Raw genomic sequence first — 27,826 nt, 5'->3', positions numbered from 1 at the left:
TTTTTATTAAACCATAGATTTTCATTCTTGCCAGCAAAGCTGGAAGTTGATTTTCCAGCCTCTCTGGTGAACTGTCCAGTGCGTTTTCACTGGAAGGATTGCTGCAAATTCAGGTCTGCCACCTAATTGCCCCACTCCAAACCCACAGTGCAGGGTCCACACCCAACTCTTTGTTGCAGCCCCAGAAATGATGCATTTGAGAGACCTCCTCCTTAAAAAATACAATTTCCAAATAATGGGACTTTTGGTCCTCATCTCCCAATGATTCCAGTTTTCCAAATTGTAACTATGACTGGAGGCAATTTGATGGTGATTTAGCAGGTCAGCATTGACTATCATGGTTGTGCCCCAGGGCCAGATGACTGCTTAATCTGTGCTTTGGCAAGAGGCTATTTGCTACTTCCTAGACTATTCAATATTTTAGGGACAAATATTTCTTTGGAGCCTCCAGTTCTCAGATGGGCCCTTTATTCGTTCATTCATTCATTTACACATGAATTCACTCATTTATTTACTCATCTTCTTAGAACAGCGCCTGGCATATAAGGACAGTGTTTCTATAGTTCTTATTTGTATTCATAGCCAACATTCACTAGGGACCCCCTACCATGTGCAAGGGACTGGAATTGAAATAAGACCCTGCCCCACCCTTCATAAAGAAATCATACTATTGGAATGTAGTCTTCCACCAGACTGTATATTGAAATCACCCGTGGGTCTTTGAAGAGAAGTGGATGCTGGGCACCCCCAGAGATTCTGATTTAATCAGTTGTGGTGGGGCCGTGTCTGTAGTTTGTAGAGGCCCCCAGTCATTTCCAACACACAGTCAAGACTGAGAACCACTGCTCTTGAGGGAAGGACAGACAGCAAAGAGCTGTGCCCCAGTGTGGAAAGGGCAAGAGCAGGGCCCACAAGGAGGAGTGAGGTCTAACACCTGCTTGAGTTGGGAAGACTTTCCAGGGGAGCTGAGATCTAAAAACAAGGAGCAGCATGGGCAGAGCCAAGGTATTGGGAGAAGGGAAATGGGGAGAAGATTCCAGAGACAAGGAAAACATAGGTATAGGCCTGAATTGAAGACAAGACAGGCAGTGGTTTGCGTCATTCACTTAAATGGTTTAAACCTTGCCTAAGGCAACAGGGAGCAGAGGAGGAAAGTTATTTGGTTTGCATTTTAGAAAGCTCCCTTTGCTATAGATTGGATTGGAGAGCATCCAGACAGGAATCCAGGTGAGAAATGGCAGTGACTGGAACTAAGGGTATATCAGTGTGACTTCAGTTGGGCTCCCCTAGGAGCAGACCATGAGAGATAGTTCAGGACAAATGTCAGAGTTATCCCACCCAAAGAATGAAGAAGCTGGCACTGGTATAGGGCTGCTCCTGGTTTGGGGGAGTTAGCTTCCCAGCATTTTGGACTTCCCTCCACCCCACCTCCAAGAATGTTCCTGGCCAAAGAAAGCTCTCTGGCAGAGTCCTAGGCACTTGCAATAGGAAGCCAGCCTGATATGTGAGTGAGCACTCAGCCTAAACAGTGAGTGCCAAAAAGATACCTGTGGGGCTTCAATGGAGACTGTGACTAAGTCTTTAACCAGGAATTTAGGGAATGAAAGATTGAGGCTGATTAAAGACTCCTGGGTGAAGTTGCTGAGTGTGGCTTCACGGGTCATGAAAGATAGACATCTGGGTAGACAGTTCTACTTCTTTAGAAAAACTTCCTGCAATCAAGGACCTGTGAGATTTGGCTACTATCTCTTGCATTTCCATTTGAATTGGCTGCTTTCCACAGGGTGCACTGTGGGGAGCTAAGTTCTTTGACCCTGTCTGCATATCTCAGTGTGTTTAAAGTATATTCACAGAAGCTTATGCCTGGTGAGATCATGGCAATCATACAGATTCTCCAGTTCTCTTAGATAAAGGAGTCCCTTGGCACCTGTATTAACTTGCTCCTGTGGAACGGGAGTGTTCTGTCCCAGGGCCTTGATCCACTCCTGTGGGGCAGCAGGTATAACTGAGGTTCCTTCTTTCCTCTCATGCTGCCCTCTTCCTCCCTGTACCAGCAGTCCCTCAGACCTACTACCCCTACCTTCAGAGCCAGGAGATTTGTAAATTTCTGTGCCCTAATTTATTCCTTCCAAATAGGTCTGCCAGTGAGCACTGGAAATGTCTATACTTTGTTCATTCTCTGCTAGACCCACCAAGGAGAACTTGCCATGCATTTTCCCTTTGGCTCAAAGAAGAATCTGGAAGTAGGCATTGGAATGGGAAGAATTGGAGATGAAAATGTCTGCCCAGAGGTTCTGACATCACTGCCTGTGTTGGTTATCTTGATGGCATCATTAGCATAGTTAATCAGGTGCTCCTGCAGCACCAATCCCTGCCCCTGCTGCTTCCTGTCCTCCAGCATGCACAGATTGGCCTTATCGTTGAGCAGGTCAATCAGCTTCCCATTATAGATCTCAAAGAATGTCACATAGATTTCCAGGCCCAGGCTGTGGTAGTAGGGCTGAGTCTTTAGCAGGAAAACATCCTGGGCATTCTGGGCTTTCCCAGAGAGGTCTCTGCACATAGTATGTGTCTTGCCACTTCTCATTTGGCCATATGCAAAAAAGTTGCTTTTGTGCCATGGAAAATTGTGTGTACTGGTGGGCTTGCTGTGAACTTATACATCACAGGTGGCAAACACAAGGCACGAAATCTGACCTTCCACCTTCATTTATCTGTCCTGGCACCTTGTTTCTACCCAGGGGTAGCACCAAACTCTTGCTTAACTCTTAAGGAGTAGTTACATTTATACAGTCCTAAAATCATATTCAGCCCTTTGAAGGCAACTGTGAGGCTGATGTGGCCCCCCATGAAAATGAGTTCAACACACCTGCTAAGATGACTTAACTTACAGATGTTGCATCAAATGCAAAGTCAAAGCAGAAGGCCTGGTTCTCCAGATACTTTGTTAAGTCTACTTTTAACTTGATTTCATGATTGAAGAGGACATACTTGCTGGAGATGAAAACCACATCAATTTCTTTCTTGACCAATTTTTGTTTATTCAGTGGGCATTTCCCAACACAAATGCATATCCTGTGCTCTTTCATAGGGTCAGTCACAGTAAATGATGGGTAGGAGGAGGGAGAACTCCCTGACGCTAAGGGCAATTAGAAATAAAGCTTGAACCCCAGGATAAGAACAGTATAAATGTAGGCAGGTGCCAACTAACAACCCCCCTAGTGCCCTTGCATAGTAGGATTGTGGGGTGCTGGTTGTATGAACTTTCCAAATGTTTTGTTTCCAGGAGGGAGGAATTTGCATTATTTATAGCAGGCCAGGCTACAGACTCCTGAAGAAGCTTAACTGGCTATTCAGAACCCAGCTTTATTTCTGGTTCACCCCTAGCTGTGCCTCCTTCCTTCTCTTCTCCCTATAATAGATTTGCGGATATCATCTTGGTTAATTTTTCTCATTTGAGTCCCCTATCTACTCAGCTGCTGTGTTGGTTGTGATGCCACCCCTTCTGCCTACCCCAAGAACACTGAACAAGGCAGTTTCTTGATGATGATGTGGAACCATAGCTGTCACCACACCCTGCTATCAATTTTATCTGAGCAACCTCTCTGAAATCTGCCTCTGCCTTTCCATGCTCTAGGTACCATGCAGGGCTGAATATCAGTACACAGCACAAATAGAACCATAAGCTTGATATTGCAGAATCTGTTGCTAAGTATTTACTAGCCTGAGCACTCAGGCCCCTACCACACACCACCTAGGTCCCTCTCCTGCAACCCCCATATTGTTACAGTCTAACAACTAAAGGGTTAATGCTGAGAACACAGGGGCATCAGCCTTCCTGAAGCCCCTTCTGATTGGTTGATCTAATGACCTACTAATTATTGCTCTGGTACCAGTAGTAGTCAAATATCACCTTGACTCCAACTGCTTCTTATCTGTTCTCCTTCACTTCACTCTGTCCCTCATGTACCACAATTCATGAGGGACACAGCCGCCAAATAGACAGCTTCCTAAACTATGATCTGAGCTACTCAGCGGCCTCCTATCATTCTCCTGCATCAAGTCCTAACTTCTTTGTTGGTCTCAGAGTTAGTCCCTAACTCCTTGGGATCTGATCCCAAGCACCTTTTCAGCCTCATCTTCCCAAACTGCTGGTCTTCCCATATGTGACTGCTTCATTATCCCTCCCTGCCCTCTCCTAAACTGCTTTCTCCATCTGATATTTGCAGAAGGCCTGTGATGCTATGAATTGTAGAGAAGCTCAACCATGGTGGCACTTGAACCTGGCCCAAAGAGCTCCCAGAAGGAAGGTTCCTGGAGGTTGAAAAGGAGGCATGGGGTCCTGAGGCATGCCATGCCATGCCATGCCATGCTAGGATTCCAGGTTCTGGGATCAGCCTCCAGCATAACTCTTATTTAATGAGTGTTTTCCACATGTTGGCACACACTGACCTTTCTATGCTTGATCTTATTTAGCCCTCACCTTCATCTGCAAAATGAGGCTGTACAGAAACTACTGCTCAGAGAGAGAGAGAGAGAGAGAGAGAGAGAGTCATACAGCCCCTGCATGAGCAGCATAGTTGAGATCCCAGCTCAGGCTCCCAAGCACTGTTCACCACCACACGACCTTGTCTCCTGTTTTGTTAAGACTGACGGCTCCACACCAATCATTAGAAGATGGAAAGTTCTATTTGACAGTTGCCAGATTGGGAGGGTGGTTGGGTGACTGGGAGAAAAATGTGACAGGTTTAAGAAGTACATGTTGGTCATTATAAAAATAGTTGTGGGGATGTAAAGTATGGCACAGGAAATATAATCAGTAATGTTGTGATAACTATGTATGGTGTTAGGTGAGTACTAAATTTATCAGGGTGATCAATTCATAAGTTATATAAATGTCTAAACACTGGGTTGTACATCTGAAACTAATATAATGTTATATGTCAACTATAATAGAAAAATAAATTATTTTTAAACATAAATAAAAGAAGATGGAAGGCTCTAGGAGGACTGCAAGAAATGGTCTGGCTTCCCCACAAAACTGCAGGGGTAGCAGGTTGGTTCATCTCTGGAGCCACTATCCCCTGGAAGAAGACTGAAGCTATATGCAGGTAAATATGGTAATCCCTCTGCTTTACCTCCCAGCAATACCAGCAGCAATAGCTGCAGGAATGCAAATTGATTGCTGGAAGCTGTTTAAGGGCCTGTGATTGAAGAGATGATCTGAGATAAGCTGCTCCAGTGAAATAAAGGCCAATAGCTGCCTGCTTTCCTGTCAACATGAAGCTTTTCCAAGCACAGCTCTGAGCTTGTCAGCACCACTCCGCCCCACCCACAGGAAGTAGGGAGCCCTCTTCACACTTTAGAAGGAGGGAGATTCTATTTAGTGAAGATAAGATATTGGAGACTAAGCCCGAGGGTGTTGGAAAGTGCAAAAGCTGAGGCAAAATATGTCAAGTTTCCTTTTCTTTGTGGGCAGGATCTCCACTGTGAATAAGAATTTCATGGAAATCTCTGGATTAGAAGGAAGGAGAGACTGGGGGATAATCAACCTACCCCAAGCTAAAGCATGTGAATGTGCTAGCTTCATGTGGAGTATTTTACACAGAATCAGTTTTTTTTTTCTTCTGAAATGCTCATCCATTCATCCACCCAACCACCCATTCATTTACTTATTCATTCATTCAACAAATGCAAAATATGGAAGAGCTTTGGCATTTGGCAGATGGGGTCAGTGGGTTTGGCCCCTTATTAGGTGTGACTTCAGGCAATTCACCTCACTTTTCTGAGCCTCTGGATACTAATACCTACCTCACAAGACTGAAGAGTATTGAGATAAAGCCTACTAGGAACTGAACCCAGTACCTGTCACACACAAGTAAGCTATTACTACAGTGCTCTGGAGAGTGAGTGATAGAGGAGCTGCAGGTGTTTCAAAACAAAATCACAGAACTCCTTAAGAAACTCACAGTCTAGGACAAAAATTACTATGCCATAAAAGAAAGGGCATTTGTGTTATAATACTCTCTTATAGTGTTATAAGAAGCACAGAAAAGCAAGCATAGCAAGAGATTTCTTCCCATTGAAAGAAGGAGGAAGACTCAAGGGGTTTAGAAGTGACATTTGAACAAAACCTCAAAGGATGGGTAAGAAGAAAGGGTCTTCTTGGAAGGAAGTGATAGTGCAAACAAAAGCATATTCTTAGAAATTTGCTATGCAAAGTATGGCTCAGAGAGGGCCACCCCTCCCCCACCATGGGAGTTTGTTTGAAATGCAGACTTTTGGGCCCACCTAAGACCCACTGGATCAGAATCTGCATTTGAACAACCAGAAGGTTCATGGGCAGAAAATAAAGTGTGAGGAGCTCAAACTTTATTTCTGATTTCTCTGTGAACTGCCATTCTAAGGAAAGTGAAAAGAAAGCAAATCTCCCTGCTTGTCTGGGCTGATGGGAGGGACATATAGATGAGTCCACACTGGGCCCTTGCCTGGGGTGGGGCATTTGTTCCAGAGCCAGAGGTGCCCAGTGTGTGGGGAGCAGAGCTCCAGAGGCACCTGGACATTTGTGGTTCAGGGCAGAATGTTCTCTGAAGTTGCATATGAACCTGTTGGCTTAGGTGATGGGTGCAGCACTGTCAATTCAACCCCTCACTTTTATTCCACAAGCATTGATTGGGCATCTTTATGCACCTTGCCAAGTTCTGCCCTAATGATACTGTTAGCCTCAGGCAAGTAACTTTCCCTCTTGGCCCTCAGTTTCTCCATTCCTCATATCCAGGTCAGTGTGCCTGATACCTTAAATCACCTCCACTGCAGACATTTCTGTGCCTGCTCCCTTCCTTTCCCAATGTTTCCTCCTTTCCTCTATGTACCACTCCTTCTTCTGCATACTGATTTCCATCCTATCTGCATGGAAAATCTCCATACCTCTCTTAGACAGGATTCCCACAAGCAGCCTGGTGAGTTAAGGATTTACATGAAGGTGACTTTACTAGGAAGTGGAACATGGGACTGGGAACAAAGCAGCTCCATCCTGTAGGGGAAGGTGGAGATGGTATGGATCACACCACCACCACCAGAGTGAGGAGTGGGTGGGCCATGAATTCCACAGCTCTTCCAGCTTGAAGCTGGCCCAGACCAAGCCTAGCTCTACAGTCTGACCACAGCAGGTCCCTGAGGGCTGAGATGTGAAGCTGATGTCACAAGAACTATAGGAAGCTGGGGTATGGGTGAGCTGACAGCATTCACCACACTCTCTAAATCACTGTGGGTCAGGCTGAACTGAGGTTCTTAAGCAGTGATGATGATGATGATGATGATGATGATGATGATGTTGGACTAAACCCTCTCCTTTATGGAGCACTCACAATGGTCCAAGCACTGCCCTACATACTGAATGCACAACTTGTCATTTAGACCGTGGGACAGTGCTCTGAAGGCTGCTCAACTTTCCTAATTTTTGCCCCACCAGCCAGCCCAGGAAACACCACTATTTTTTGAAGCAAAATGGTTAACACATATTAAGATTGCAGAAGCTTACTAGGAAACAGAATGGAGAAAAGTCTTCAGGCAAGCCAGAGCACTGGAGAAATCATCATTCCACTCCTCCTTCCCTACAGGCCTCCATTCACTGCCAAGAGGCTGATAATTACCCGGAAGACAGGATGACTTGACTTCCCACTTGGACTCAGAGTTTATTGGGCCTGAAAAAGTCTGTGTAGTACAGTAGATACCCAAAATCACATAGACAGAATCTTACGGTGATTTAAGACACTTTGCAAGGATATTTTGGACTAATGGTTTCCAGCTGACCTTAAAACTTAACCCTGTGTATACCTTAGGCCCTGGCGTTGGGTATAGCACTACAAAGCAAAAGGTCACCAGTTTCATTCTAGGTCAGGGCACATGCCTGGGTTGTGGGCCAGTTCTTGGTTGAGGTGCATGAGAGAGACAACCAATTAATGTTTTACTCTCACATAGATGTTTCTCTCCCTCTCTCTAAAAATAAATAAAAGAAAATATTTAAAATCTATGTCCTCAGCACAGTCAGTATTTCATCACACAGATAAGAGAGCAGGGGCACAGTGAGGAGATATAACCTGCATAGGGTTATACAATGAGCCAGAGAATGGTAGGTACCAAGGCTATCTATGTTCCTGACTGAAGGGCTACCTACCCTATGCTTGGCACTCAGTGTTTTTTGGAAACTGAGGGGTTTGTCACTCATCACTCTGGATAGCACTCTGAGCGGCTCTCATCTCTGCCTCTATTGACTGCATGGAGAGAAGATACCCCTTGCCTACCTTCTCCCAGTCTTCTGGACTCCCTACTGTCAGCAGCAGCTTGACAAAACCTCTGAAAGATGCATAAGACTCTGCCAACCCAGTGTTTATTGCATGCAAAGCCTTCTCGAAAGAAGTTACCTAAAAAGATTAGAGAGGACAGAATTCCCCCTCCTGCCTCCAGCTAGGAAGTCTTTGCAGCTGGTATGCAGCTAAGCTAAGGAAGGAGAGTCTTGAGCTGCCTGAAAATAAAGCAAGCCTTTATTTGACAAATTACTTAGAATACCACCTGCAAGGGCTTAGTTTATTCATTCATTCACCAACCATTTGCTGTGAATCAAATCTAGCAAGTACAGGCCCTGTTCCCAGCCCTGGGAATGGACTGGGAACATGGTACTGCCCTGCTATAGCTTCACCTTCTAGGAGAAAGTTTCTGCTCTCTCAGAAATCCCTACCTGCCCATATGCTTCCCTGGGGGGAGGGGGGAGGGAAGGATCTTCTTCCCTGCTCTGGGAGAATAGCTCAGATGCCTCTTGACCCTGCAGCACTTTGAGGAAGCATGCAAGGTTCATCAGGCCATGGGGAAAGAGCCTTTCTGATTTCCTTTATTTTTTTCTTTAGTTTCTGCTCCCTACTCTTTCTACACCCCTTCTTCCTATCTTAATAGAAGAAGGGGGGCCCTGGCTGATGTGGCTCAATGGATTGAGGGCTGGACTGCAAACCAAAGGGTCATCAGTTGATTCACAGTCAGGGCACATGCCTGGATTGCAGGCCAGGCATGTGAGAGGCAACCACACACTGATGTTTCTCTCCCAATCTCTTTCTCCCTCCCTTCCCCTTTCTAAAAAGAAATAAATACAATCGAAGAAGAAGAAGAAGGAGGAGGAGGAGGAGGAGGAGGAGGAGGAGGAGGAGGAGGAGAAGGAGAAGGAGAAGGAGGAGAAGGAGAAGAAGAAGGGCAGAGAGGAGAGGAATAGAATGCCAGTGAATGCACAGAAGATGGAAGAAAGGGAAAAAAAGTTGGTGAGATGGGACAGGCACAAGGAAAGGCTCAGGATGACAGCACTGTGGGCAGCTTAGCAATGAGGGGTGGGCTGAACATGGAGTCTCAGAGGATCAGCACCCTCTCCAGTCTGCCAAAGTTCTTCAGGCTCTGAAAGAACCAGGAAAGAAAGAGTACTGATAGAAAGCAGGAGGCTGAGGAGGAACATAACCTAACCTTGCAGCAACATTTCCCAAAGTCACCAGTCTGCTTAGATTTTTTTAAAAATGCAAAACAATAAACAGTCCTTTCCCCATTTTATAGTGCCCTAATACAGGGGTTAGCAAGCTCCAGCTGTGGGACAAATCTCACCTGCTGACTGATTTTATAAATCTGGTTTTATGGAAACATAGCCAAGCTCATCTGTGTTTCATACATGGCAGCTTTTGTGCTGCAATGGCAGAGTTGATTTGTCATAACAGAGACTGTATGGTCTGCGAAGCCTAAGACATTTATAAGCTGGCTCCTTATAGAAAAGTTTGCCAACCCCTGGGTGTTATTTCTAGGCCATCAGAATTCTCCATTAAAGTTCTAACATTGCTTTAGCACTTTCTATAAATTTACTCATTATATATTTATTAAAGCCTATTGTATTAGAATATTCTCTGTTAGTTGCAAGTGAAAAAAGTTGGCTCTGGTGTGCTTAAGCTAAGAAAGGGGGAGAGGATTATTGTCTACTATGACTAAAAAGTCCATGGATTTGAACATGTCAAGCATAGCTGAGCCCAGAAGCACAAACAACGACATCATGTCATGATGGTTAGAGCAGTGTGCTTCTGACCAGCAGAACATGGCAAATGTGATACAATGTCATTTCTATGATTAGGTTTCAAGAGATAGTATCCTGTCTGGCTAGTGAACTGTCTCTCTTGCATTCTTCACTTGCACACCAATGATGTAAGCTGATATGTTTGGAGAGAATATTTCTTTCTTCACCTGTCAAGAAGCTGAGGGAAGCCGTTGGCCAACACTCAGCAAGGAACTGAGATCCTCAGTCAAATAGCTCTCTAAGGAACTTAATTCTGCCAACAACCACATGAGCTTAGAAGCATGTCCTTGCCTAGTCAAACCCTCAGTTGAGACCCAGCTTTGACAGACATCTTGAATGCAGCCTGGTAAAAGCCTCTGAAGCAAAGGACCCAGGTAAACTGTGTCCAGATTCCTCACCCACTGAAACTCTGAGATAATACCTGTGTGTCATTTTAAGCCATCAAGTTTGCAGTAATCTGTTAGTTTACCTTGTAGGGACTGTAGTTTTTACCTTGGTGTACTGCCATCACCAACTAGATTGAGGTTCTCTACAAAAGAAGAGAAGGCATATTGGTGGGAAAGTAGCAGCTGTCTCACAGAAGCCATTGAAGTAATCCCAGGAGAAGCTGGCATCTGGAATGAAGGGTAACGACTGGATTCCTAGTTCCTTATTTCTTTTAGAACTGACTTCCTTTCATTTAGCAACAATCACTTATTAGCAGTTTGAAAGGCTCTGTTAGCCCATCTCCTATGTAACTAGTTCCCAAGTGGAGTTCCTGAACAGAAGCTCAAATCTGAAACACAAGCATAGCAGGCAAATAGACTGGACATGAAAGCCCCTGGCTACTTCAAAATCACACAGTTCCTTTCTTTCCACCCTGTTTATCTTGTTTCTTAAAGGATCTGGTGGCAAAGTGAAATTTATTTTCAGGAGAGTGTAGAATGTCTGTGATTTCAGATGCAGAACTAAAACTTACCTTTAAATGTCTGCAGAAATGAAAAGAAACCCAGGTCCCTTTGCAAACATTTTAAACATAAGCAGTACAGATTTGGGGGCTAGACATGAACTTTAAACTTAAAACTCCAGGTAGCCCAATGATTCTATCTTTACTTGAAGAGTTTGGAAAACACATAATTTTAATTATTGTGATTGAATTTATGAGCATTGTAGTTATAGCAACAGATGCTTCAGCTTCTGAATGGCAGGTCCATAAGACTATTACATGAGTTCACAGTAAAGAATGCAGGAACACCAAGGTTGTATGTATGTGTGTGTGTATCTATACATACACACATACACACACATGTGTGTGTGTATACACACAGAAAAGGGAGATGTCAGGCAGGAGAAGAAAAATGAAGACTGGAAAGGCTTTTTCAGAGAAGAACATGAATCTTTTTGTGAAGGAGCAGGAGCTTTGTTTCACAGGCTTACTGCTATGAGCTTAGGCATGTGGGAAGAAACTCATCAGAAAAATATGGATACATGGCCCTGGCTGGTGTAGCTCAGTGGATTGAGCGCAGGCCTGCGAACCACACAATCGTGGTTCGATTCCCAGTCAGAGCAAATACTGGGGTTGCAGGCCAGTTCCCTGCAGGCCAGTTCCCAGCAGGGGATGTATGAAAGGCAACCATACATTGATGTTTCTATCCCTCTCTCCTTCCCTTCCCCTCTAAAGATAAATAAATAAAATCTTAAAAAAAAAGAAAGAAAGAAAAATATGGATACAGCACTCTTGGGCCTGCTAAGCTGAGAATTAGGTGAGAATTAGGAAATAACAGAAAATACATGGATTGTGGAGGGAATGTGGAGGGAAGTGCTGCCTTCAGAGGACTCTTTGGATCCAGGGAAGGCCAAAATGAAGGCATAGCCTACTGCTGGGTGCTTCCAACCCTACAGCAGGTTTTCTTCATGATTTCCCTGATTCTGAGTCAGTTCCCGCTATTGTGGTGAGTGGTGAGCCTCTTCCTTGGGAGTAAAGGAAGTCAAGAATTCATCTCTCCAAACTTTCAGAAATCATGCTCCCTGCCATGTGAGCTTGGCCTCCAAACTGGCATGATACTGGAATTTCAGTGTTATTAGCATGAACAGAACAGTCTTTAGACTAAAGCAACAGGGTCTTGCCCTACCCCCTGCTATAAAGGGCCCCTCTAGCCTTCCTATGCTTCCCCATAGAGTCCATGGGACCAATGGAATGTGTCCTTCTGGGCCCTATGCTCTCTCTTTTTAGACTTCACTCTGGGTACCTTAGGTTCCATAATTCCCTGTCCAAGTGGCCATGATCTGTTTCCAGGAATGTGAGTGCTTCCCTTATTTCTCAGGAGACCAAAGTGTCCCACCAGTGTGCGCATCCTATGCCTGAAAGTTGACGGTGGGGCAGCTGTTTGCAGGAAGGTAGGAATGCAGCATGGACATTCAGGCTGGAGTGTCCATGAGCAAGCATAAGAGTGAGTGAGGGTCTTCATGATGTTGAGTAGGTCAGAGTGGAATGGAAAACAAGTGGGCAAGGGCCAGTGGCTGGCTTTTCCCCAATTCCACATTTTGGCATGGAATACCGAGGATCCTAAGAAATCTAAATTTGGTCCTGGTACTGCAGGGCATTGGGAAGGTATATTCATCAAGGTTGGAGAATAGAATGTATTTTGCATACCATTTTGCTGGTGAAATGTATCATTTAAAAATGCTTAGACATAGTGTATGTGAGCCTCCTCCATGCTCTTGCTCCAGGCTCTGCAAGGTTGGGGTGTCCTGCACAAGGAGGTTGTGGTCATGCTCTGCTCAGCTCCTACTATTCTGGCAGGAAAAGGAAGGGAAGCTGAAGGTTTCTGATGCTTTCCCCTTGTGAGGCCAAACACTAAAAAATATTTCTGTAAAATATAAAAAACAAAAAACCCACTGAGCCCTTTGCTGAAGCATAATAGGGGAAGTTCTTCACAGCCATATCCTACTTCACAAGATACATAATAGCTGCACAGAATCATCCTCTTGCTTCTGACATGCATCCTCTCATCCACTGTCTTCAGTCAGGGGCCTAGACTCTTGCAAAGGAGCCCTCCCACCTATCCCCTGACCCGTGTGCCTGAGCTGGCCCATGCAATTGAAGCAAAAAAGCAGTCTCTTGTCTTAGCTTCAGGCCCTAACAAGAAGAATCAATAGTAGTTTGGCTCCTGTCCAGCCTCACACCATCCTGGTGAAAGCCAGTCTTATTTGCAATCCACCAGAAGAAGCCAGGGTGCTGGAGCCCTCAGACAGAAAGAAGTCCAAATCCACTTCCCGAATAATCCCTGCCTGGCCTGATTTGTAGCTTCCAGGATCTGCTCCAGCCTCAGGTATCCCAGCCAAGCTGTATCCCCAAGCTGAGGGGTAACTAAACTCTGTGCATGTGTTTAGCTGTTAGTGGGCATAGCCATGATCCCACCAAGCTTGAGTCCCTTTCCGGTCCAGTAAATTGATGGTCCAATAAATTGGCCTCTGAAAGTCTACTTGTAGGTGGGTTGGGAGAGTCTCTGGGAAAGGATCTGCCCTAAAAGGCAATGGAACTAGAAGCCTTGAGTTTGGTTCCATGATAAAGCTTTGATTGTCAATAAAGGTGCATAAGCCATGAGTTCTGTTCTTCAGTTTTATATTCCATGCTGGTGTCCTATAGACTTATGTGGGTACTAGAGTCAAAGGGAGAAGGTGTTTAAGACTGTGTGTATGGTGGGGAGGGGAGGGACAGAAACAAGGTGTTAGTAAAACTCTGTGAAGACTTTCTGAGAGAAAAGCATTTATAAGCCTTGTTTCTCGTACCCACCACCTCAGGAAGATACAAAATAATAACACTTATTATCATTACTTACACTGGCACTGAGCTAAGAATTTAGTTCCATTTTCTCATTTAATGTTTACTACAACCTTAGAAAGAGTACTTTTTTTTAATCAACCACATTTTATATAGGAGAAAACCAAGGTATAAAGAATGTTGTGTCACCTCAATGGCAAAAAGTTCGAACCAGGGTTTAAACTTGGTCAGTCTGACAATGGCTTCTAGCTCTTAACCACTGAGTTGGTTCTAAAATGTGATCAGACCACTTTGCAGTAGTGTGGGGTTATAATGCATTAAAATATCAGGATGATTGAATTCCTATCTTTCTTTATTTCCAAAATGCAAACTATATCAGACTTAGGTACCAACAAATAGTGGGGGTAATTAAAGGGAGCTGAGCTTACCAGTTGTTCTGGTTTGAAGTTGAACCAGTTTTAGTGGGTTGAAGAGTGTTTTCACCCCCCAAAATTTGTGTCCACCTAAAACCTCAAACTGTGATTATATTTGGAGAGCCTTTGTAGATATAATTAGTTAACATGAGGTCATACTGGATTAAGGTAGGTCCAAAATACAATAACTGGTGTTCTTGTAGGCAGAGAAGAGACACTCAAAGGTACAGAGAGGAGAGAAGCCCACATGAAGACAGAGGCAGAGATTGCAGTGATGTGTCTGCAAGCCAAGAAATGTCAAGAATTGCCTACCACCCCAGGAATTAGGAGAACACAAGGGAGCAAGAAAAGATTTTTCCCTAGGGCTCTGGGATGGAGTGTGGTCTTACTGACACCTTGATTTCAGAATCTGACATCTAGACCCAGGAGTAAAAAAAAATTAGTTAGTGAAAATTTTTAAATTTTTAAAAAAGATTTTATTTAGAGAGGGAAGATGGTGGAGGAATGAACTGAAGTCACATTGACCTCCTCCCAGGGCTAGTTTGGAATTACAACTCAACTGTGGAGAAATCACCTGGAACAAACAATTGAGCAATAACCAGAGAGAAGCCATATAACCTCAAACACACAGAAGAACCAGTTTCAGCACAACCTATCTGGTAAGAAGTGTGGTAGAGACTCAAGAGAGCTAGAGGGATGCCCGCAGGCAGCAGTGCTGGAGGGATAATTAAGCAGCTAGTTGGATCCTCTTGAGAAGATTGGTGTCTAAACCCTAAGCTAGGATTCTCAGCCTAGATCACCAGAGCCCAAAAATTACACGAATAACTACCAGGAAAATGTGGCAGGGTGGCAGAGACAAATGGCTGGAGACACAAGAGCCATTTAAAAGGCCAACACATAAACTTTGAATTGCAGCTACTTACCCTAGATTTGGGCAAAGGCAGAGGCGGAGTGGGCTGGTGGTGTCTGAAGAGAGACTAAGGATTGAGGCTTGGGGGAGAGAACTGAGAGAGTAGATTCTGGGATCCTGGTGCTGAGTTATCCCCCAGATAGCAGCAGCCAACGTGCTCAGGCATATTGCTCCCCTCCAAGTGGCAGTAGCATGAGGGGAAATGATAACCCCAACCCCAAGAGGGTATCTGCATATGGTGCTTAAGCCTGACTGCTGAGTGCAGAGCGACCAGATTAACAATGGTAAGAGATGGCCAGAGACAGTACATCCCTGGCAAAGGCGTGGTGGGCAGAGTAAACTAGAAAGACTTGAGACTGGGGACAGAGGCCTTGAGAAGAGAACTGAGAAAGTAGTTGCTGGCATCCGGTGTGGAGCCAATGCCCATATGCAGCAACCATCCTGCTTACGCAGACCATTCCCCTCCCGGCAGTGGCAGCCTGAGGGGAAACAATAGCCCCCATCACAGAAGGGATTAGGGCCCACCCTATGACTGCTGAGTGCAGAATGACCAGATTAACAATTGATGGAGACAGCCAGTGACAGCAGATCACTGGAAGTATCAAAGAGGCTGCCTAAAATCAGATGGGGTCAACATCTGATATCACCAGAGGGAGAATCAGAAAGAAAAAAATAGTGGTAAATATAAGAGGCTATTGAGACAAAAGCCACTGTGGTCTTCTTCATGATTTGCAATATTTTCTTTCCTGTATAGCTTTATAACACTCACTCATTTCTTGTCCAGCGAGTTTGTATATAAGTCACTAGATTTTATACTATAGTGTATTTCAGTTCATACATTTTGCCCATCCCTTCTCTTAGCCCATTTTACCTTACTTTTTCCTTGCAATATTTCCATTTCAAATTTAGTTTTCTCTCTACCTACAACTTGTTTGCATTCCACACTCTTACTATATATCCCCTGTCCAAAAACTCAGAATGAATTTCCTTGTCAAGGGCCATTCCACATTCATTTGCCCAGTTCTTAAAATAACCTGCATTCTCTCTACACCTTCAACAAACTTTGATGGTTGTGGGTAGGGTAGTTGTGGTTGCAAGATTTTTTCATGATTATCTCTAGAGCTTCACTAATTCTGTATTTCAAATAACAAATTTTACTGGACACCTCTCCTACTCTTTTTTTTTCAACTCAAATTTTAATTCTGCCATCTTACCCTGTTTTTTTTCTTGTGCTTTTTTGTCTTTCTTCTATCTCTTTCATCCTGCCATTTTATTTTTCTTTATTTCCTTTTTTCTTCTTTCTTTTACATCCCAAATTTAAATTTTCCTCTCAGTCTGCTTTTTGTCCCTCACTCATAGTATTCCCTCTCCCTCTATCATTATAAAATCACTTCCCATTCCTCTAAACATCGCTTACAATTCTCTGTTTCTTTTTTTAAGTATTTTTTATTGATTATGCTATTACAGTTTTCCCAATTTTCCCCCTTTATCTCCCCTCCACCCTGCCCCCAACCCTCCAGCATTCCCCCTGCCACTTAGTTCATGTCCATGGATTGTACATATAAGTTCTTTGAGTCCTCTGTTTCTTTTACCATTTTTATCTCTCCCCATCTATTTTATGCCTACTAACTATGCTTCTTCTTTCCTGTACCTTTCCTGTGCTATTCCTCCCTTCCCCTTCCCCACTGAGCTCCCTCTGTGTGATGTCCATTTTTCTGATTCTGTTCCTGCTCTGGTTTTTTGCTTAGTTTTTGTTTTCATTGTTTTTCTTTTCTTTTAGATTCATTTGTTAATAAGTGTGAGTGTGTTGTTATTTTATTGTTCATATTTTTAATCTTCTTTTAAGATAAGTGCCTTTAATGTTTTATTATAATAAGGGCTTGGCAATGATGAACTCCTTTAACTTGACTTTATATGCAAAGCACTTTATCTGCCCTTCCATTCTGAATGAGAGCTTTGCTTAATAGAGTAATCTTGCATGTAGTTCCTTGTCTTTCATGACTTGGATACTTCTTTCCAGCCCCTTCTTGCCTGTAAGGCTTCTTTTGAGAAATCAGCTGATAGCCTTATGAAAACTCCTTTGTAGATAACTGTCTCCTTACTTCTTGCTGCTTTTAGGATTTTCTCTTTGTCTTTAAACTTGGGTACTTTATTGATGATGTACTTTGGTGTGTTCCTCTTTGGGTCCAAGTTCTTTGGGACTCTCTGGGTTTCCTGGCTTTCCTGGAAGTCTATATTCTTCACCAGATTGGGGAAGTTATTCTTTATTCTTTGTTCAAATAAGTTTCCAATTTCTTGCTGTTGTTCTTTTCCTTCTGGCACCCCTATAGAATTTTCTGTTTCTTTTTTTTCCTCTTATTCCCATACCACCTATATTAACTCTAGCTTGTTTGTTATTGATAGTACTCTGGTGGATATTTCTCTCTAATTTGGTTCCTATATTTCATTAATTATTTAACATTTTTCTTTTCTTTTTCTTTCTATCTCTCACTTTATTTTATATTATTCTAATTTCTGTTTAAACTTAATATTATATGCTTCCCTTCTCATACTCCATTCCACACTCTTTATTACTTTTACCTTCTCTCCTTCTATTGCTCAAACTCCCAACTCTTATTAGTGCTCCTCCCTCCACCCTTTCAAAATCATTTCTGTTTCAGTAGGTCATCTCATATCCACTCTCGTGTTTTATAATAGTCTTAATATCATTATACCCTTATTAATACTGGTTCACTTTGCTATCGAGAGTTGGATTGTGGCGGGGTTATATTTTCAGGTGTTGGATTGTTTCTTAGGCTCTGTGGTTTTGTTCAGGCAGCACCTGCAGGACAGCACAGAAAACATGGTAGGCAAAGTGACTGTCAGTCAACCAGGGGAAGAGAAGAACCCATGAAGAAATGACCCAACAACAATCAAAACCCAATTACAACCAGAAAACCAGAATAAAAGGCATAGAGGACATCCCAAGAACATCAAGTTCAGATGATGAAGGAGACTGTGCCACTGAGTCTCACAGGTCTCCTACCATAGAAGATCACAACACATATGCAGGAAGTCAAAACAGACCAATTTAAGAAACAGAAGCAAATAAGAAGAATCCCATAAAAAACGGGGGAAAAAAACAACCCCCAATCAAAATGAAAGGAGGAATCCTCAGAAAGAATGCTAAATGAAATAGAGGCAAGTCAAAAAAACTATTGGACCTAATTCATGAATTTGGCAAAACAGCAGGATACAAAGTCAGTATTTAGAAGTCAAAAGCATTTTTGTACACCAACAATGAAATATCAGAAACAGAAGTCAAGAAAAAAAATCCCACTTGATATAGCAACAAGGAAAATAAAATACCTAGAAATCAACCTAACCAAGGAGGTAAAAGACCTGTGTGTGGAAAACTACACAACACCGAAGAAAGAAATTGAGGAGGACACAAACAAATGCAGCCTTGTACCATCTACATGAATTGGAAGAATTAACATAATCAATATTTCCATACTACCCAAAGGAATTTATAGATTCAACACAATACCTATTGAAGTACCAATGGCATATTTCACAGATAAAGAACAATACTTAAAAAATTTATATGAAACCATGGACAACCTGGAATAGCTGCAACAATTTTGAGAAAGAAGAACAAAGTAGAAGGAAGGAATCACAATACCTGATACCAAAATGTATTACAAAGCCACTATAATCAAAACAGCATGGTATTAGCATAAAAACAGGCACAAGACAAATGGAAGATAATAGAGATCCAAGAAATAAACCCAAGTCTCTATGGTCAATTAATATTTGAAAACTGGGGCAAAAACATAAAGTGGAGTAAAAATAGCCTCTTCAACAAATGGTGTTGGGGCATCTGGACAGCTACATGCAAAAACATCGAAACTCAAGCATCAACTTACACCATACACAAAAATAAAACCAAGGTTGAAAAAAGACTTAATTATAAGTCATGATACTATAAAAGTCTTAGAGGAAAACATCAGCAGGAAAATATCATATTCTACACAGCAATATTTTCACTGATAAGTCTCCTAAAGGAAGGGACATAAAGAAAAGAATAAATAAATGGGACCTCACCAAATTAAAAAGCTTCTATATGGCTAAAGAAAACAGTATTAAAATGAAAACAGAAACAACTATATGAGAAAACATATTTGCCAATGATACCTCATACAGGGTTTGATCGCCAAAATATAGAAAGAACTCATATGACTGCACTCTAAGAAGACAAGCAACACAATTAAATAATGGGCAAAAGACTTGAACAGACACTTGTCCAAGTAGGATATACAGAGGGCCCAGAGGCATATGAAAAGATGCTCAGCATCACTAGCCATCAGAAAGGTACAAATTCAAGCTACAATGAGATACCACTTCACACTGTTGAGAATGACCATCATAAACATATCAACAAACAAGTGCTGGTGAGGTTGTGGAGAAAAAAGGATCCTAGAGCACTGTTGGTGGGAATGCAGACTTGTGCAGCCACTATGGAAAACAGTATGGCATTTCCTCAGAAAACTAAAAATGGGGCAACCCTTTGACCTGGAAATTCCACTGCTGGGATTACATCCTAAAAATCCGGAAACACCAATCCAAAAGAACCTATACATCCCAATGTTCATAGCAACACAATTTACAATAGCCAAGTGCTGGAAGCAGCCTAAGTGCTCATCAGTAAATGGATAAAAAAAAATGTGGTACATTTACACAGTTGAATACTACACAGCAGAAAGAAAGAAGGAACTACCCTTTGCAACAGCATGGATGGAATTGGAAGGCATTATGCTAAATGAAATAAGCCAGGCAGTGAGGAACAAATACCATGTGATCTCAGCTTTAACCAGAACCTAATCAACAAAATAAAAAAAGAAAGAAAATATAACCAGAGACATTGAAATTAAGAATAATCTGACAGTAACCAGAGGGGTGGGTAGGAAGCAATAATGGGGGGAAAGAATTTCAGGAACAGCTATAAGGGACACATGAACATATCAGGGGGTGTGGAGTGAAGCAAAGGAGGGAGTGGGTTTATCCAGGTAAGTGGGGAGAGTTGGGGAGTCATGGCAGACAACTGTAATTGGACAACAATATAATAATTTTAAAATAAAATAAAAGTTAAATAAAAATAGAAAGAAACAAAAGGCATACAAATTGTGAAAGAGGAAGTAATATTGTCATTATTTGCAAATGACATAATAGTGCAAATAGAAAACCCTATAGACTCCACCAAAAAACTATTCAACCTAAGAAGTGAAATTGGCAGAAAAGCAGGATATAAAGTCAATATTCAGAAATTGAAAGCATTTTTGTACACCAACAACAAAATATCAGAAATAGAAATCAGGTAAAAAAATCCATTTGATATAGCTACAAAAAAAATGAAGTAGCTAGGAATAAACATAACCAAGCTGGTAAAAGACCTGAATTCAGAAAACTACACAACACTGAAGAAAGAAATTGAGGAAGACAACCAGAAATGGAGCATATACCATGTTCATGGATTGGAATAATTGACATCAAAATGTCCATACTTCTCAAAACAATCTTATAGTTCAACACAATCTCGATTAAAACATCAAGGACTCACAGATATAAAACAAACATTTCAAAAATTTATATGGAAAGTTTAATGATCCTTAATAGCAATAGCAATTTTGAGAAAGAAAGACAAAGTAGAAGGAATCACCATATGTGAAATCAAATTATATTACAAGGCCATGGTCATCAAAACATTTTGGTACTGGCATAACAATAGACACATAGATCAATGGAACAGAATGGAGAGCCAAGAAATAAACCCAAGTCTCTATGGTCAGTTAATATTCAACAAAGGGGGCAGAAGCATAAAATGGAATAAAAATGGCCTCTTCAACAAATAGTGTTGGGAGATCTGGACTGCTACATGCAAAAAAAATGAAACTTGATCACCAAATTTCACCATACACAAAAATAAGCTCAAGAAGAATAAAAGACTTAATTATAAGTCATGATACCTTAAAAGTCCTAGAGGAAAACATCGGCAGAAAAATCTCAGATATTCCATGTGGCACTATTTTCACTGATATGTTCTGTAGAGCCAGGGACATAAAGGTGAGAATAAACAAATGGAACCTGGTCAAAATATAAAAAAATTTCTGCATGGCTCAAGAAAACATTAGCTAAATGAAAAGGGAACCAACCATATGGGAAAATATATTTGCCAGTGATATCTCAGACAAGGGTTTGATTTCCAAAACATAGAAAAACTCACACAACTCTACTCCAGGAAGACAAACAATCTTATTTTAAAATGTGCAAAGGAGTTGAACAGACACTTCTCCAAGGAGGACATACAGAGGGCCCAGAGACATATGAAAGGATGCTCAACATCACTAGCCATTAGAGATACAAAGTAAAACCACAATGAGGTACCACTTCACACTGTTGAGAATGGCCATCATAAACAAATCAACAAACAACAAGTGCTGGTGAGGTTGTTTAGGAAAGGGAACCCTAGAGCACTGTTGATGGGAATGTAGACTCATCATTTCTACAGTGTATAGCCACTGTAGAAAACAATATGGCATTTTCTCAAAAAACTAAAAATGGAACTGCCTTTTGACCCAGCAATTCTACTGCTGGGATTATATTCTAAGAATACTAAAACACTAATTCAAAAAAACTTATGTATCCCAATGTGCATAGCAGCACAATTTACATAGCCAAGTTCTGGAAGCAGCCTAGATGCCCATCAGTAAATAAGTAGATAAAAAAAACTGTGGTACATTTACACAGTGGAATACTACGCAGCAGAAAGAAAGAAGGAAATCCTACCCTTTGCGACAGCATGGATGGAACTGGAGAGCATTATGCTAAGTGAGGTAATCCAGGCGGTAAAAGACAAATACTGTATGATCTCACCTATAAGTCAAACCTAATGAACACAACAAACAAGCAAGTAAAATATAAACAGAGACATTTAAATTAAGAACAAACTGACATTACCCAGGGGAGTGGGAGAGGGAAAGAATGGTGGAAAGAATGGAAAGGGAAATCAATGAACATATATAAATATCCATGGACAAAGCTAAAGGGCAAGTAGAATTGAGGGTGGGAGGAGGGGGTTGGTGAGCCAGGGAAAAATGTTGGTGGGAAAATGGAGACAACTGTCAACATTAATTTAAAATTATTAAAAAAGAAATAAAGATTTTATTTATTTATATTTAGACAAAAGGAAAGGGAGAGAGAAAGAGAAGGAAAGAAACATCAATGTGTGTAGCCTGTCATATCCCCCAACTGGGGACCTGGCCCTCAACCCAGGCATATGCCCTGATTGGGAATCAAACAAACAACCCTAAGGTTTGCAGGCCCATGTTCAATGCAGAGCCACACCAGCCAAGACCAGTTACTGACAATTTTTTAATGGCAGCCTTAGGAAACACCAGTTTAGAAAAAAAGAAGGTGCTTCATATGGTCTCACTGAGCTGCTAGAGTTGTCCTTATTGCAATTTAGTTATCCAAGCCCCAGCTACCAAAAATTGCCACTGCTTCATCTTAACCATTATTTCTTGTGTACATATATCTCTTAGATTGGTAAATAGCCATCAGCTTTTGTCTTCTTAGTATACAAAATGTATACTTCTCAGTATACATTTTCCACCATCCATACTTAGATTTTTGGGGGGAGAATTTCCTGTTTGTAAGGAAATTTTTGGTAACTACCTCCCACATCAGAACCTAAAGGAACAGCCATGATCCACCTGCCCTCAGCAGACCAGAGAACAGGCCAACCACATACACTCAGTGCATTAAATTTTCCTTCTACCCTGGCTGGTGTGGCTCAGAGGATTGAGCACTGGCCTGCAAAGCAAAGGGTTGCAGGTTTGATTTCCAGTCAGAGTACATACCTAGGTTCTGGGCCAGGTCCCCAGTAGGGAACGTGCAATGGGGCAACCATATATTGATGCTTCTCTCCCTCTCCTTCTCCTCTGTATAAAAATAAATAAATAAAATCTTTTAAAAATGTTTCCTTCTTAAACCACTGCATAAGAAAAGACTAAAAGTGAGAGCACATGATGTACACTAGCATGCTAACATGATTCCTGCTAGGAGACGCTGCTCTCACTCAAGCTGCCAGCCTCAAAAATTGCCCTGGTTCCTGCCCATATCCAAGTGCTTTTGCTTTTTGGCTCAGAAGTCATTTCCAATTCTAACAACTCCCAGGTTTTCTCTCAGAGAATAACCTTTCATCATTCTGTGAGCACCTCTTAGATATTAGCCAGTGTTGATTTCTGTTATTTGCAATACTCAAGATGCTGATGGAAAAAAATATTTTGGCTTGGGGCAAAATTTAGATATATTGAGTACCACTGGACAAAAAATAAAAGTAAAAATCCTTAATACTATACAATTTTTTAAAAATTCCCATACCACCAAGGGGAGTGTAAATTGATACAATCTCTTTGGAAGCCTGTATGGCAGTATCCATCGAAGCTGCATGTATGTATGTAAAGTCTATGACCCAGCAATTCCACTCATTCACACACACACATAAATATAAAAGTTCACTAACAAACATGAATATCAGAGCAGCACCATTTATAATAGTCCAAAATTGGAAACTATCCAATTATTCATGCATAGTAGAATGGATAATGAAATTGTGCTGTATTCATACAATGGCATACAGAAACAGAATGATAAACTACAGCTATACTATTAATATACAAATATCTCACAAGCATAGCATTAAAAGAAACACAACTTTTAAAAGTCTATAGCCAATGGATGTTTTTTATATCAAGCTAAAAAAACAGGGGAGATGAATCTATAGTATTAGAAATCAGGATAGTGGTTACCCTTGGGGTGTGGTGGGTTATCCTTATTAACAGGAAGGGTACACAAGGGAGATTCTATAATGCTGGGAATGTTCTGTTTCTTGATCTCAGTTCTGGCTACCTGGCAGGTTTATTTTATTAAAAATTCATGGACGAGGAATGGATGGTGCCAGATCTGGAGAAGATGTTCCATCCAAGCCTGGAAAACATTGTCATGGCAAAAAGCAGCAAGGCTGTCCACACTGCTGGGCTGTGTCTGAAGGACTCCAAAGCAGACTTGAGGGGCTCTCAATGGCAAAATTAAATGCTTTTTGAGCATCAAAAAGAATAATAACAGGACTTCCAGCCAAGATGGAGGCATAGATAGATATGCTTTGCTTCCTCGATGCAAGAAGGATAACAACCAATTCAAAAACAAAAAACAAACCAGAACTTCCAGAAAATCAAACTGTATGGAAGTCTGACAACCAAGGAGTTAACAGATGAAACATTCATCCAGACTAGTAGGAGGGGCAGTGATGAGAAGCAGGGGTGGAGAGGACAGGCAGCAAGGCAGTGGCTGGAGGACTGGGAGGTCCAACATTTGCATATGAATAAACCAGAAGGACTAAGTGGGGAGCAAGACAGACCATAGAACCCAAGGTTCCAGCATGGGGAAACAAAACTTTAAAAACCACTGGTTGTAAAAATCTGTGGGTGTCTCAGTGGCAGGAGAAACTCACAATCTCACAGAAGAGTCCATTAGAGGGACCCATGAGGTCCTAGAATGTACACAAACACACCTACCCAGGAATCAGCACAAGAAAAGCCCAGTTCTCTTGGGAGTAGTGTGGGAAATGATTGAGAGCTGAGCAAGTATTATCGTTCCCTCTCTAACCCCTCCCCCAGATACAGCGCCATAATGCCTCAAAGTGACTTGCCCTGCCTTGGTGAAAACTTAAGGCTCCACCCCTTACAATGTAACAGGTATACCAAGACAAAGAAATATGGCCTAAATGAAAGAACTGATCAAAAACTCCAGAAGAAGAACTAAGTGATGAGGAGGTAGCCAGCCTATCAGCTGCCAAGTTCAAAACACGGCTCATCAAGATACTCACAGAAATTATTGAGTGCAGACACAAAATAAAGGAAAAAGTGAAGGCTATGCAAACTGAAATAAAGAAAAATATACAGGGAACCAACAGTGAAGGGAAGGAAACCAGGAATGGATACAACATGGAGAGTTATCAGCAGGGGAGCAGGGGGAGAGAATTGGGAAAAATATACAGAGAATAAGTGGTAGGTACAAAATAGGCAGGGGTAGTTTAAGAATGGTATAGGAACTGGAGAATGCAAAGAACTCATATGTATGACCCATGGACATGAACTAATTAGGGGGAAACTGGAGGCAGGAGGGGTATAAAAGTAAGAAAAAATGGGACAACTGTAATAGCATGATCAATAAAATGTACTTTAAAAATTCATGAAGCTAAACACTATGATTTGTGTACTTTTCTGTATGCATGCTAAACTTTAGTAAGGTTTACCAAGAAACGTCTGATCTAGATCTTCACACTGTTTGACAGATTATTATACTGTAGAGTAATAAGGGTCATACTCACCATTTCTGCTTGACCCATTGAGAACTCCTCAAAACACAGAAGCTTTAGTTTCATAGAGGATGCCTACAAACCAGAGATGAATAGTAAAAGTGTCCAGAAGAAAGCAGTAATGGTACCCTGTACATAGATGATGCCCAGAAAAAGTGAACCAGAGCAAGAAAAGGTAAGTAAAATGGCTTATGCTATAAGGGGCTGACTGGTCATATTTGTGAGCACATGCATGACACCCTGCTGACTTCTATGAATACTTGTTAGGAGAAGATTCTGTAAGAACTCAGGGTCCTACATGGACAAAACCAAAGGTGGGTAGGATCAAGGGTGTGAAATGGGGATGGCTGGAGTGGGTGGGGGTGGTAGGAGGAAAATGAAGACACCTGTAGTTGAACACCAATTTTTTAAAAAGGTTAAAAAATAAAATAAATAAAAATTTTAAAGTTTTTTTAATGTACTTTTTAAAAAAGATTTTATTTATTTATTTATTTGTTTGTTTGTTTATTTATTTATTTATAGAGGGGAAGGAGAGAGGGAGAGAAACATCAATGTATGGTTGCCTTTCGTGCCTCCCCTGCTGGAAACTGGCCTGCAGGGAAGCAGTCTGCAACCCAGGCATGTGCCCTGACTGGGAATCAAACCGCGATCCTTTGATTCACAGGCCCACGCTCTATCCACTGAGTACACCAGCCAGGGCTCTAAAATTTTTAAAGTTTTAAAAAATTTACAAAGAAAAATAATGAACTATTTGACCACATCAAAATCTAAGAATTCTGGTGGGAGGAAGATGGTGGCAAGGTAGGTGGGAGCGGAGCCTACCTCTTTCAGTGCCCACCTGGAACACCTAGCCAATCTTCTGAGGAACAGAGAACAACCAATGCAATCCCAGCTTATGTGAAGTTTAGAGGCAAGAAATTGCAGAATCTGTGCCAGGACCACAGCTGCCGTGGCCCCTGGACTGGTGCCCGCTGCAGGATACAGGGAGAAGAGTTAGATCACCAGCTCCCTCTCCTACCAGAGCAGGGAGGGCAAAATGGCACCAGGAGGGACCTTGGATGCTGGAAGTTGATGAGGGGAGTAGAGATGAAGTGGGAGACTTGCAGAGGCAGTACACATCTGCAGGGACTATGGATGTTGGCACCAGAGAAATTGGGGCGCCAGGCAACACCTGGAGAAGGAAGTAGCTGGGCTACTGTTGGACCCTGACTCTGATAGTCTCCAGACTGGTTGGAAAGTCGGGCTTTGTGAAAAGCCCTGCGCTTGTAGGGAACTGCAGGCAGCTGCTTTGTAAGGAACTCTCCAGCAGTGGCTAGTGTGCCCCAAGGGTGATTTCAGCTACACACACCTGAGGGAGTGGCTGAGGGGAACTATGCACCCCGCTTGTCTGGCACTGTGAGCCCAGAGACAGTAGCAGAGCAGAATCTTGGGCCCTGCTTGTCTGGCACTGTGTGCCCAGAGACAAGAGCAGGGCTGAACCAAGCACCCAGCCTGTCTTGTACTGCAAGCCCAGAGTGAGGGGTTAAGCAGTACCATGGTCCCCAATTGTCTCGGGCTCTGTGATGGAGATTGACTCATATTGTGAGCAGCTGAGTAGCTGATCCAAGCCTGGCAGCTCATGGAAGACCTGGGCTAGAGGCTGGGGAACTGTGACTATTGCAACCCAAACCTGGTCCCCATCATCTCAAAACCAAAAGAAAAGAGAAGAGTGAAGCCCAGCCCCCCTCTTCCTACGGCATCTAGGAAGACCAGCAGAACTCCCAGAACAGGATTAAAGTCAGCAGGATTATATTTTTCCTTTTTAATTCCTCTTTTCTTCCTTTTTTTTGTTCCCTCAAGTGAGACAGTAAGACTAGGAGTTACAAAGGGTCCAGAAACAGATCACAAGGGGGAGCACAAGGCTAACCCCCAAAACTGAGAGACTGAGACATATGTTATTTTGCTATCCCACATTGTTGACATTTTACGTGTATGTGTATTATTATTATCTTGTCATTATTTTTTACCACTTTTATTTTATTAGTATTTTTTATTTCTCTTCATTATGTTTAGTTTTCCTGGTTTTGTTTCCCTGTTTAATTGCATTGTTTGACTGGTTTTTCTTATTCTCTCTTTGTTGTATTTTAATTTTCACTTCACCTGTGAAGCTTCTTTCACTTCACCTGTGTTCCAATAACACACAACTCTTGATTAGGTACTTTCTATTCTGGTTATCCAAATAATATATTTT

General features: G+C 42.1%; 1 pseudogene; it reads right to left on the bottom strand.

Annotated features, from left to right (window-relative positions):
- Positions 1-1,653: 1,653 nt before the first annotated feature.
- The window catches only part of LOC119052876 (kinesin-like protein KIF2C), an 82,415-nt pseudogene continuing 56,242 nt past the window's right edge, over positions 1,654-27,826 (bottom strand).

The sequence above is a fragment of the Artibeus jamaicensis genome, unplaced genomic scaffold (genome assembly GCF_021234435.1).
Source record: "Artibeus jamaicensis isolate MK-2021 breed Jamaican fruit bat unplaced genomic scaffold, CSHL_Jam_final contig_886, whole genome shotgun sequence".
In the NCBI taxonomy this organism is placed as follows: domain Eukaryota; kingdom Metazoa; phylum Chordata; class Mammalia; order Chiroptera; family Phyllostomidae; genus Artibeus; species Artibeus jamaicensis.
Note: the sequence above shows the minus strand (reverse complement) of the source record. Positions and strands in the feature narration are given on the sequence as shown.